This window comes from Adiantum capillus-veneris, chromosome 15 (genome assembly GCF_014529385.1).
Source record: "Adiantum capillus-veneris isolate H3 chromosome 15, ASM1452938v2, whole genome shotgun sequence".
NCBI lineage: Eukaryota > Viridiplantae > Streptophyta > Polypodiopsida > Polypodiales > Pteridaceae > Adiantum > Adiantum capillus-veneris.
Genome location: NC_140945.1, coordinates 151763732 through 151777986, shown reverse-complemented (window position 1 = coordinate 151777986; position 14255 = coordinate 151763732).

Sequence of the window (14255 nt, the reverse complement as noted above, 5' to 3'; positions counted from 1 at the left end):
AGGCAAGGTCATAGCAAGAGCCGCGGCAAAGACATGTGAAATGTAGAGTGTTACTACTGCCATAAAAAGGGACACTTGAAGAAAGATTTCCGCACAATGCAGTGTCATAAGGGCAAAGAAAGCAAAGTCTGACAAACCTAAAAGCAGCATGAAGATTGAATAAATTAATGTGGTTGAGTCTCTAGACATTGAGACAGTTTTTGACGTGCCAAATGATGTGTTGATTTTCACGTCAGATTTGAGTCCTGATGCATTGTTAGCTCATGACGAGTGTTATGCGCAGAATTGGATTGTGGGCTCATGTTCTAGCTTTCATGTGACTCCTCACAAGGAGTGGTTTTCTACATACACTACCACGCATGGCACAGTAAAGCTAGGCAATTTTTATGAGCTTGATATATGCGGTGTGGGCAACATCAAGTTTTCTATGCGTAATGGCACTGAGTTTATGCTGCATAATGGCATACATGTATCCAAACTGACAAATATTTTTGACAGCTAGACAATTTGGGTTACACTACCATATTTGCTCATGGTTCTTAGATTATCAAGAAGGGAAAACTAGTCATGCTTAAAGGCCAGAAGTCTGGTTCATTGTACTCACTTTATGTCTCTTTTGTGAAAGAGAATTCTATTTGTGTAGTCGAGCTGCCATCTACAAAGTTGTGGCATAGCCTGATAGGACATATGAGTCGAAAGGGAATGAACGTCTTGCAGTGTTTTGGTTATATTATTGTGTTCAATTACTCTATTTTCTCTTTATGTGAGCATTGTATCTATGGCAAACATACTAGGTTGGCATCAGCACCCTTGGACAAGGAGTTAGAAAGTCCTCTAGATCTCGTTCATAGCGACTTGTGCGGACCTATGCCAGTCAAGTCTCTACTGGGAGAATTATACTTCCTAGCATTCATAGATGACTCTACTAGAAAGGTGTGAGTTTATCCCTTGAAGCAGAAGAGCAACATCTTTAGTGTCTTTCAAAATTTCTTAGCATTGCTCAAGAACCAATCGAATAGAAATCTTAAAGCATTGCGCAGTGACAATGGAGGCAAGTACATCTCCTCCAAGTTCAAGGACTTTTGCAGTAAAAGAGACATTAGAAGAGAGTTTACCATGCCTTACACACCCGCCCAAAACAGTGTGACTGAGAGGATGGATTGAACCATTCAGGAATGTGTCACTTCTATGTTGTCCACCGCCAACTTACCTCAAGAATTTTGGGGAGAAGCTGTTACGACAACTGCTTATTTGATCAATCGGTCACCTAGTATGCCACTAAAGTACAAGGTCTTGTAGGATATGTGGACGGGCAAAGAGCCCAATTATGACAGGTTACATGTATTTGGGTGTGAGGCATTCTCATGTGTCCCAAGTGCTTAGACAAAAGCTGGACCTCAAATCACACAAGTGCATCTTCATTGGATATGGTGTAAACGGAGAGATGGGATATCGTCTCTGGGTACCCAGAATCTAAGAAGGTTATCTCACAGGTGATATTCAATGAGTCTAAGATGCATAAAAAGCCAGTGAAAGACATTGAGTATCGTAGAATATGGTTTGAAGATGTTTCCTCACCCCACCGGTTACACAAAATGTTGGACGTGCTAATAATGCACCTTCCACTAATACGAACACACATGTTTATCCAGAGAGAGAGGAATCCAGCAGTCAAGCACTTCGGAGATCTACTCGTACATCTCATGCACCTACGCGTTTTGAGCCAGGATTGGACTACTTGCTAGTCACTGATTGCGGTGAACCCTACTTGCTACAAAGAGGCCATTCAAATGGATGATAGCGTGAAGTGGGAAGAGCCTATGCAATCTGGGTATAATTCGATCTTAGGCAATGAAACTTGGAAATTGACAAAGTTACCTGCGAGTAGACAGGCATTGCCATGCAAATGGGTGTACAAGAAGAAGTATATCACAAATGATCTCAAGGTTAAGTATAAGGCAAGATTGGTTGCAAAAGGGTTCAAGCAAACTAAAGGCATGGATTTCGATGAAATCTTTTCTCCGTTGGTCAAGATGACTACATTGCATTTTGTGCTTGGTGTAGTAGCCATCAAGGACTTGGAATTGGTCCAAATGGATGTGAAGACATCGTTTCTTCATGGGGATCTTGAAGAGGATGTTTACTTGAAATAGTCAGAAGGTTTTGCGATAAAGCCTAAGAAGCCAACACGGGCAGAAATGATGTGTAGACGTGTACATAATTACCATGTAATGAGGTGATAATTATTCCTAGAGCTTGTTCATATTTTGCTGCCTGAATTTGTGCAATATGTGCTCTGATGAGTGTGTCGTCTGCTATGGATGGTTGAGTCATGGATGGTTTGACAATAGACCATAGATACTGTTTTTTCATGAGATACCCTCGCAACTTTGTCTCCCAAGTATGGAACCCTTACCCATTGAATTTTTCAATCCCTTTTTCTCCCATAGTTCATGCAGAGGGGTCTTAGCAAGTAGCTAAAGTTAATGCCAATGTCTATCCTCTTTACAATGTGCACTTAAGTACCTAAAGCTAATGCCAATGTCTATCCTCTTTACAATGTGCACTTGAGAAAAACTATCCCCTTAGGTGGTGGATAATTTCATACACTTCAAGTGATTGTGCTCATGTACAAAAAAAGGTTTAAACTTTCAATTACAACAAATTTAGGGAGAATATGTGAGAGAAAAGGTTCCTTTTGAAGATTTGATAGCTTTGGAAGGCCTTTAAAATTCCGCTTTTTGAAGCCTTGGAATTCTCTCTTCTATTGTGGGAAGAGTCTCTTATTGCTCTGCTCGAGGTGAATAGCATGGGAGTGGGTGATTGATGCTTTAGCCTTGGTGCACCTTGGTGGAAGCAGGCCCTTAAAGGGCTTGGATCCTTGGTGCAGTGGGCTTGTGGGATAGCGCCCCTTGTAAGGGGTTGGAGCTGCTTTTGCTTGGAGGTGCCTTGGTGCCGTGGGAAGCTGGGCTTACAGAGTCGGGCAAAGCGGGCAACCGGTAAATCAACGGGCAGGCAGGGTCAAGACACCGAACAGTGGGCAGCAACGATCAATCGGGAGTAACAAAGAGCCTTGGGCTGGCATCAGCGTCGGTGGGTTGGCTGACCACCAATGAGTGTAGACATGCAGTGACATGATAAGAGATCCAGTCGGTCATGGACCCAAATTTTGCAATTCAATGGAACTTGGCGCCTCTCTGGATTCTACTAGTGGGTGGGCAAAGCACAAGTGGGCACCCAAATTTTTTTTGTCTTTACCCCTTTTTGGATTTGCCTTAGATGTCAGCAAGGGGTGTGACCTTTCAAGAAAAAAGGGGTTTGAGCATTTAATCCTCACCACACACACACACACACTTAGGCTCTCTTGTCTTGCTATTGTAGACATAAAATGCACACACACACACACACACACACCTAAATCAAGAAACTCATTCAAGTGAGATAATGGTATGTAAATGAACGAATTAAAATTTCATTGGAGAGCTTGTGGAGAGAGATTTTAAATGACGTGAGCAATGATTGGTGATTGCAAAGTTGGGAGGATCTACTAAATATGCAAATTACTAAAAAATCGACACTATTGCTACTAATCGCAATTTCTAATACTCTTTAATTAAAAATGCCTATTCCATGGAGGGTAGTGGCCTCTTGGGTCTACCAAGGACGTGCCCACACATGGATAGGCTAGAGCTCAATTATTGATATCTGCAATTAAGGAAGATTAATTATAGAATGCTAATCCCACCATAAGCTCTGATACCACTTGTCGAGTTAGGTTGGATCAACAAGACTAGCATCCATAATGACATAGTAGATAATTACACTAATGATTAGAGAGTGCATAGAATAAAATGACAACTTGATTAGAAATGAACTAACTTATTTTTATGTAAAAATGAGCTACTTAAGTTGTAGCAGAGCATGGCTAGGTGCACCTCTCAAGGGTCACAATGCACCTTTTCCAAGGGTCAAGGAGTGACTCCAAAGAATGTGGAAAAGTCATGCTAATTGGGATGGTCATTTGGACTCTTGTGAAACTCACCTGCCATGTGTGCTAGGCCATGTGCCCTCACATGCTCGCAAGGTGACTAGACTGCTGACTGTACAAGAGGTCATGCCCATACAAGTTGATAAGTCTAGGCCAAAGGCCATAATCCCAACAACTAACCCACTCAATTATTCTTTATATAGATAGAAGAATAAGGAGTGAGTGCTACTTCTTACCACTTTGCTCCACCCCACATTGTGTGTTCTCTCTTTCTTTCCACACATGCCACATAGACTAGAGAGGTGGCTTTGTATGCTAGTGATAGTGATGTCACATTTACCTCTAGTATCCCTATTGCTTTTATGTCTGATATAGATTCCACTTTCTCTCGATGGCTGTTAGATGAGTATGCAACGTTCCACGACACATCATGTCATGAGTGGTTCAACACTTTTTCTAATCGGAGCCTTGGTTGTGTGCATTTAGCTGACGGATTGGCATATGACATAGAGGGTACACGAGATGTATGCTTGTCATTACCTAGTGGTGCATCTTATATGCTATGACATGTGTATTACGTTCCCGAGATTGCACAATGTTTGATTTAATGAGAGAGTTGAGAGACAGTGGATGTCATGTACTACTTAGAGATTTGTCCTTCTAGATGCATTGTGGTTTGCTAGTCATTATAAGAAGAGCCAGGATTGGCTTGGTCTACCCTATGCATGTATCTGAGAAGTCATAGTTTCGATTACATTACAATCATGTCAGTGAGAGACTAGACACATATCTTTCATGGATGAGCTCTGTAGAGCTATGCACTACATGTCTATAGATGTAGAGTTAGAGTGGCCATGCTCTAGCGAGACACATGAGATTAATCCTCTTAGGATAGATATGCCTTCTATCACATAGATGAGCGATGTGGACTTATTTGACATGCTCATGCTAGAGGCTGATATGGTGATGCCAAGACATGTGGATACACTCCCTATGGACGATGAGGAGCCCAAACCACTGACAATGGGTTGAGAACAAACCATGGCAAAGTTCAACATACCACTTGAAACAATGAGTAGAACCCCCCCCCCACCCCCCGACTACAACATCGACATGTGTGTACTTCCCTTTAAAAAAAACCAGGCTCGGAATAACAAGAACTCAAACCAAACAGATAATTTTGGGAGGTCTTACCACTTTTTATGTGGCAGTGTCTATAACTTGTACAAGTTTGACATGACAGTAACTGACAATCGACAACCTAAAACAAGGTTTTCACAGAAAATATATGCTGGTGTTGACAAAAGACAACCATAATAAACCTATCACACTTGACCTTGAACTTTGCATATGTTGATGTACCTGCTCATGGAAGTAAACCTTTAATTTTGGTGCTCGAAACAAACCATTTGAAGAGACCTGGCTTTCTTTCTTGATAAGATTTGATATGAACTTGCCATTTTTCTCTTCTTTGAAATCACTATCCAAATTCTGTTAATCAATAGATCGATTCTTTTTAGATATATCAACTACCTTTGAAAGATCCTCCATGTTATATGAGTTCTTTGACATGATGTGAGAGCTCGTAAACTTCCAAGCGTCGAGAATGCCATTAAGCTCACGTGATTACTACCAATTTGTAATAGCATTTTGAAAATCTTGAGAAATTTTTTTGTTGCTACAACCGTTGCTTAGCAAACCTCTTTGCCGCCACGTTTGGAATGCTAGCAAAAGAATGCAAAGCAACCAAGGGAGGGTGAAGATGGAGAACAACCATGGTGGGAGATGGAGCATGTAGAGCAGAGAGAGATAGTCTTTGACACAAAAGAGAACATGTTGTATTTGATTAAAACACCTATTACATATATATAGCAAAGAGCTAAAAATAGTAGCCATCCCTCTTACCCATGCAAATTCCAGACTAGGGAGTGGTTCTCCTCAATTCTCTTATAGGGTATGATCCCATACAAGCTAGACCAACATCGACTAGGGCTTGAAACCCAACATATGGGTTGAGATGATATTCCGCCCGAAGAGAACACGTTGTATTTGATTAAAACACCTATTACATATATCTAGAAAAGAGCTAAAATTAGTAACCATCCATTATACCCATGCAAACTCCAAACTATGGAGTGGTTCTCCTCAGTTCTCTCATAGGGTATGATCCCGCACATGCTAGACCAACATCAACCAGGGCTTGAAACCCCATATGGGTTGAGACGAGATTCCTCCCTATACCTCTTGTACATTCTACTAGGTCCTATAATAGTAGTATTTATTGGCACATTCACCTTTAAGTGGGGAATTTTTGGGGTAAAGGTGGTGTGCCTCTTATACCTACTAGAGGCATCCATCGGCCCATCACTTGTACACCCCTTATTATTTAATAGATAGAAAAATAAGGGGACTCTCTCACACACATTGCGGTGAATTGCTTCATCCACATCCGGTGTTCTCTCTCTCTCTCTCTCTCTCTCTCTCTCTCTCTCTCTCTCTCACACACACACACACACACACACACACACACACACACACACACACACATCGCATATGCACATCCCTTCACTCTTTGGTGTCATCTCCATTGAATTCTTTATCTCTTTCTGAGATTTGTGCAAGTCCATGGGGGTGTGTGTGTGTCTGCGCGTGCGCTCCCCCATGTTGGTCCAATGTGTGAAAAGGAGAGAGCATTTGTGAGAATTTGAGAGAACATAGGATGGATTGTGATTGTTTAGCAGTGTTGGATTGCATATATGTGAGCGGTTTTGTATTTGGAGAGAGAGATTGTGTGATCCTACATGTGTTTGCAAGTGAATTGGGGTATCATGAGTATCTTCAGCTATAGAGAGGCAATTGTGTGTCTTTTGAGTGTATTTTCCATCCCCCCTTTCTAGTGTTCCCTTGAGCCACTACTTTCATTGGATGGCTAAGCTTTGATTAGAAGAAAGAAGTATTACGCTTCAATTAGGCATGTGTGCATTTGTATAATCTAATGTCTATGCTTGATCAACTAAGTCCTCTTGTCTTGCTTAACTTGATCTCTAAATCAAGCTCTGTACACTTTCATTATTAGGAACATTAGCTCTCTTAATCATCACCCTTCTATGCTAATAAGATTGCAAGTTCTTGGATATTGAAGCCCATTGAAGAAAGATCAAGCTAGTTCTAGCTTCTTTGGACCTTACATTGGAGTCACTTTGAATTATAAATCTTTTAGTTCTCTCCATCAATTTCTTTTATTTTAATGTGCATCGGATTAATATTACTAATCATCACCTACTTTTAGGCGTGTCTATACTATCTTTCTTCCTTATTTTCACGTGGGAAAACACCTTTAATTAGTCAAACTATCCATAGTTGGCACAAGGTAGTTAGCCTAATTAGGGATATTGGGCTACTGGGAATATAACTGAGTGCTCAACTATTTTGGATGGATGCTTTGAAAGTTCGTTGTTGGCAAACGAACTCTCTTGTCTCATGTCACAAGACGGACAGAGGTCATCGGTCATTAAGTGCAAATGTGCTTAACTGTAGTGCAAAAAATTTCAAGTCCAACTTAGCCTAGGCCCCCTTTCTCACATCACCCCCTCTTCCATTGGGCTTTGGTTTTAGCATCGAGGGCTATCTGCTTCAAGCTTTGGTTCTCACAAGTGGCACTAGTGCCAACTTTTTAACAAAGGGCAAATTCTCATAGAGAATACTTTGACCAAAACAAATAAATTTTTTATCTTTATTTGATAACAAGCTTCTATTCTCTCCAACCCTATTTGATATTGCAAATTAAAAATTTGCATATATGACACAATCAAACACAAAGAAAGAAATGTATATTTTTATATACTTCTATGCAAATGACCTAGTCTTTGTTGCACTCTTGTGAAGAAGCCAATTAACCTTGATTAAGGCCACTTTGTAACATTATGTGAGAAAAGGTAATTGATAGGTTTAATGGTGATGGGTTTCATACATGTCAAACTAACCTTAAAGGCTACTCAATGAAAAAGGGGTTATGGGGTATAGTGAAACCTACCATTGGTGATCCTGCTTTGATTAAAGCTATACAAACACAATCCATGAGTGCACATAATCAAACCAAAGTCGAACAAGCTATAGGGATTATCATCTCAACCTTGCATGACAACTATATGCACTTCATAGATGAATGTGAGATAACCTCATTAGCATGGGAGGTTTTAGAAAAGAAAATTTGGGCTAGAAGGAAAAAGAGTAGGGTAAGGACCTTTGAAAATTGAAAATGGATCCTGTGGAAGACGTTGCAAGTCTTAGAAACCTCCTCAAAAGCATAATCACACAACTCACTTATGTGAAATGTGATGTGCTTGAAGAGGACAAGAGTGCCATCCATTGGGTGCTTTGCCATCTATCTAGTTATGACCAATTTTTAAAAAAGACCCAACCCCTGACATGCAATGCAAGATGTCATTTCTTTCCTACACTTTGAACAAAAGAAGCAAAAGGGAGGTGCATTAGCAATAGAAGGACACATAGCCAACAATTTCTTTATATGCAAGGTTTGTACCATTTGTGGGAAGTAAGGGCCATACTACTTCCATGTGCTTCAAGAAGGACAAAGGTTGTACTAGTAGTTGTTCAAAGTCACAAAGATCTAGCAAAAAATGCTTTTTGCATTATTAGTTTTTGATAGTGATGTGGAGTTTTTATTTATCTTGAAAGCACGTGTCATAGCTTGTTAAGCTTTTCACGGTTCATGTCAAGTTAAGTAGATAATGTGGACTACAGAACTTTTCACGCTTGTTTCATGCATAGCCATGCTTTAAAGAGACAAAATTAGATAATTCCTCTTTTACTTGTACGTTTTTTTTTTTCCCAAAATGCACTTAAGACACTTGTGGAGATTACACAGTAGCAACATGAAGTATACTTTATATTGTATTTTTGGATGGATCTATTAGGTCTCCCCAATCACGAAAAAAAATAAAATTTTCGAAACATCTTAAGTGTGTAAGTGAAGGGTGAGTTTAGGAAATGAAAAGACACATGAAGGTAGAAAGTCAAAAGACATACGAAGGTGAAAAGTCAAAAGACATTTTGTATCAATATAAAGAGGTGGTTGACTTCTCATTGGTCCATTTGTGTTTCTCTTCTCCTTCATTTTCCCCTTAGTGTTTTCTTCTCTTTACAGAGTCCTCTCTCTCTCTCTCTCTCTCTCTCTCTCTCTCTCTCAATGTTGTATCCGTCCTTCTCACGTCCAACTAATACTGTTGCAACAGATATTGCTTTGTCATTGCGCTCCTTGCTGCATAAAATCCTCAAAGCCAATGCGTGGGAAAATAAGACAAGAAATAAGGCAACTGCAAGTTCTACATGATGAGCATAGTCTTCTTTAGAGCAAGGATTCAATCGGGGGTATTTGTCTAATACGAGTTGCAAAGGCAAAGGATTCAATTGAGGCTAACTGCCTCATACAAGTTGTGAAAGTAATCCCAAACCTATGGGCTGACAAAATGATGCAAGAAGTGAAATCACAGAATCCACACAATAGATGCAAAGGTAGGAAAACACCTTGTTGTTGCAAAGGAAAAGGATTCGACTAAGGTAAGCCGCCTTGTATAGGTTGCAAAGATAATCTGAAATTTTATGGGCTGATTGAAATGATGCAAGAAGTGAAATCACATAATCTGCACAATAGATGCAAATTAGGAAAACACCTTGTGGTTGATCTCGTTCCACATACCAAACATGGCTTGTCTGACAATGATGATAAATTACGAGATCTAGTAAAAAACAAGCCAACAAAAGACGTAAGAGTCTTTGATCCAAAAGCAGTGGTCAAGAAAGCCAAAACAACAAGCCAATCCCACAAGTCGACCACCATAAGGATAACCACGATAGGTGAAAGATCAGCATCTTATTCCCAAAAGTTGGCATATCTACAAGGAAAATATAAGTACATCATAAAAAGTCAAAAGTCTTGAAAAGTAGAAGTAGTGGGTCAAAGGAGAATGTAAGTACATCATAAAAAGTCAAAAGACTTGAAAAGTAGAAGTAGAGTGTCAAAGGAGAATATAAGTACATCATATCTACAAGGAAAGTGTAAGTACATCACAAAAAGTCAAAAGTCTTGAAAAGTAGAAGTAGAGGGTCAAAGGAGGTCTGAAAGTCGTACTCTATGCAATAGAAAAGCCAATGTGAAGATAGAGGTAAGTGACCAAAATTTGTCGAGGAAATTTGGAAGTTTCTGAGAGAGAAAAGCTAGTTGAATGTCCAAAAAAGACACAACATACTCGGAGGGGGCTCAAAGCACAAGGAGAACCCAGTAGTAGCAATCTTAAGTGGAATAGTGTTGAAATATAGAAGAGAGAATACTCGCTACAAACTACAAGCAACAAAGATGCGATGAAGAAGAGGTAACAAGGGAAGAGCTGCAAATGAAGGAAACTTGTTGAACCCAAAAGAAGGATTGTAGACAACATGAGGCAAAGAGGGAAGCTCAGAGGAAGACTCTTTGGAGGGTGCACTTCAATCAATCAGTTTACCAAAATGCTACCATCATTTTAATTAAGAAACGATAAGGTTGGAGTTTAAAAGAAAAGAACCATTGAGTTGCAAATAATGTAGGTTTCAAAAATGGATGAATAGGTTGAGTAAGATGCACACAAAAAAAACTTATTATTAGCTTTCATTTTTCCACAAAGCATTCATTTTGCCACTTGTAATCTTGAAAGAAATAAACCACTCCATTTTAGTCGTGAGGGGTGCATATTCATGCTTGATTTCCCTTTTCATAGTGGTCTTGTACTGGATGTAGATATTACTTCTAAGATTAATTTTATCTTTTCTATTTGGTGACGTATTATAAATATGAAGAGAGGGCGCTCACTTGATCAACAAGGAAGGTACTTGTATTTCTAACTCAAAGAATCTTGCAAAGCAAAGCACCCTTTTAAATTATTAGTTAACAGTTTTTTGTAGGATGATGGAAATCATATATTGCGGGGGTTAATTACATGTTGTACATAAACTACAATTGACCACTGAAATATTTTCGTCATCTTGAGAGATAATATTTTTTTCTATTGCGGCTCATCTTGCTCATCTCAATAGCTTAGCTACTATAATATATCTTGAAAACGAACTCGGTCAAAGTTATTAACATACTACCATTATATTTAAATGAAAGTCTATGAACAAAGAGCCACTTGCATCATTTCTCTTAAGACCATATATAAATAATGTCATCATGAGAAAATGTAATACTTACATTATTTGTGTATATGCATTTAGAGAAACTCAAAAAAATGTAACACACATTCAAAGATTATTTTCATTGTGCTAAATGCAATAAATTTCAAATGATAAAAAAGTAAAATGATGGAAGGATGTCTTTCTGACCGTAATAAAATTGAACAATTTATAAAGCAAGGAGCAAAGATAAAACGTTTAATTAAAAGCCATTGTTGCAAGTTAAAGAAGCCCTAGGTATGCATATGAGGTTGTCGACTAGGTGAAGCCCATCTGTCATTGACAGAGTTAGTCTTCAAAATTGAGGATGTACCCAAGTGGAATAGCATGTTTGTCAAAAGTTGGGTCTATACTTGTGTATCTCTATTACAATGTGGTCTCATGTTAAGGATAATTGATAGATACAAATTACCAACAAAAGATTTATATTGTCATTTGATATGCTAAATAGGTACTAGATCCATCCAATGTATTCCTAATGGCTTCAAAAAAAATAAAAGGTATTTCTAATTCAAAGATTCCCGCAACAAAAACAAAAACAATGCGCTATGTGGCAAGGTGATCACATTATGACTCTCTTTATCTGTTCCTTGTCTCCTCTATTCGTGCTATTACTTGGGAGAATCTTCTACTTGCTTTGCAACAGATTTTGCATCATCTTTAGGATCAAGATTCCTTTGACACTGTTGTAGGTGACACCACTTTAGTGGTTCATGGTGATAGAGCTACTACTCAGTAAGGACAACCTGGCACCGCTACCTGTCAAAACCGACATGATGTTACTTGTACCTATTGTGTGTGATGTAGAATACATCAATTATGTTATCGAAGATGGTGTGATTGTTGCAAATATGTAGATGGTGATGGTTCCCTTAGGACAAGGAAAACCTATATCTTTGGTGCGCCAATGCCTTGAACGAGATATTAGTTGTCATCATTGCCCTTTAGCCTCTTCATTTCCCCCTTTTCCCTACTCCTATCTTAGCTCCTTTTGAGTTGGCTCAACCTCAACAGCCTTTCTCCTTTGGTCGAAGCGTTTTGCTTCAAGGGGTATTGTTTCTGCACCTCTCTCAACATGCTTTATCATTAGCCGTTGGTCTATGATACAATCATCTTTTGCACGTCCAATTAATCCTCTTCCATGACTTGCTCTGTTTTTTGGCCGTTATTTTCACCTTACATGTTTGCCTCGATCAATGCAACCTCCACTAAGGTCATTCTTCCATCGACGCTAGATGGTTTGTCAGTTTTGTCTTGTGGGCATCAAGACTCATTTGTTTTCTCAATGAGGGGTTTCAAGTCCCCTTGCTATGATAAAATATATCACTTTGAGAGATGGGTGGACGATGTGTTGGGATGCAGGCTTTTGTTACATCTCTTGTGTGAACAACCTCTTCCACCTAGAAATGTCATGTGTCAATAACCCATGTGAAGAACCTCTTACAATCCTTGTGTAAAGCATAACCACTTGTATTTGTGCATAGGCAACCACATCTTGTGTTTGTTCATAGGCAGCCACATTTTATGCCTATGTGTCAAAAGGTTGTCATTTTGTATATGCCTATTGTGCGCTCCTTGCCGCACTATCGAAGCAAAGGACTTGCCGATACACCGTGTGCGAGCCACAAATGGCTCCAAGCACACAACAAGCCTAAACTAGCAAACTCAAGAGAGCAAAGGGTGTGTCACTCACCGCTCTATGCTCGCCTTCGTGGTGGATTCCTTGTCGCGATGAAGAAGAAGCTGCAGTCGTGCCGCGCTCAACCGCTTCGCTGCCGTCGTGCCTTCGTAATGCTCGATCGCACACACACTCTCCCTCTCTCTCTCTCTCTCACACATACACACACACACAAGGAGGTGAAGAAGAAGAAGATGGAGATGGAGATGGAGCAAGAGCACTCTTCTATTGCACAAATGAGAGAATGAGTGAATTTTAGGTTTAGTTGGCTTTTATATGAGCTCACCCCATTCACACTTGGGCGCCCATGCTTAGCCAACTAATCCCTTGAATGTCCCAGTTAGAGTGCGCCTCTCATCGGCGATCACTCTTACCCTTTTCCTATTGGTTCGACAAGCCCGGTACCTGACTCTACCAAATACATAATACGCGTCCGTCGTAGGTGATGGGGTGTCCGTGAGCCGTGAGGGTTAACATGCCCCCCTTCCTGATGTAGATTCCGTCCTCGGAAGCTATTGAGTTGAAGCTCGTTCGTCGAGGTGGAAGAGCATTTGAGATGAATGTCCTTAGCCTTCTTCAGTCACTGCAAAATCAAACAACATTGGCACAGTAATTGCATTCTCATAAGTGATTAAAAAGAATATGCAGTTTTAGGTAGACACATTGATTGGTAAAAGAATTTCAAACAATTTGTCAGCAATGAACATTAAATTGCAATGTAATCAAATGCATAAACAGATGTAAAGGTAAAAAATTAAACAAGTCTGGGGTCGCTAATTTGACGGTCGAAAGGCACTAGAGATCAAATATTAATACCATGGGTAAGCTTCTTAATTTTCAGTGGTCAATTAAGTTGTTTAATCGCGAGAGCCAAGTATTTATGTTCGAGGGCTGACTAGAGGCTATATCTAGAAGACCTTGTAGTTAAGCTACCATAAAAGGAATTTCTCATGAAATCATCGCCTGACTGATTACTTTTTCTTTGACCCCCCAAAGTCTTTTCACAGTGATTCAATTTGATGTGTGTGCTTATTTTGTATGCCTTGGGTTTTTTGCTTTTCAAGGAAAAGCGCCCACACTGGGAACCTCTAGGGCTCTAGTACCATAGGCAATACATGTGAGTGAAGTACCAAATCAAACTGAGATTTCTTTTCCAGCTTAAGATTTTACAGTGTGGCACTTTGATTTTTTGTTTGTTCATTTTCAGCATTTTAACACTACAAGAGGTTGTGTGCTCTTGTGACACTGTTAGCGACGGAAATACACTGGGTTTTTATAACTCCCGGCGTCGCTAAAACCGTCGCTACGAGAGCGTCGCTATATGCGTCGCTATAGGCGTCGCTATATACGTCGCTATAAGCG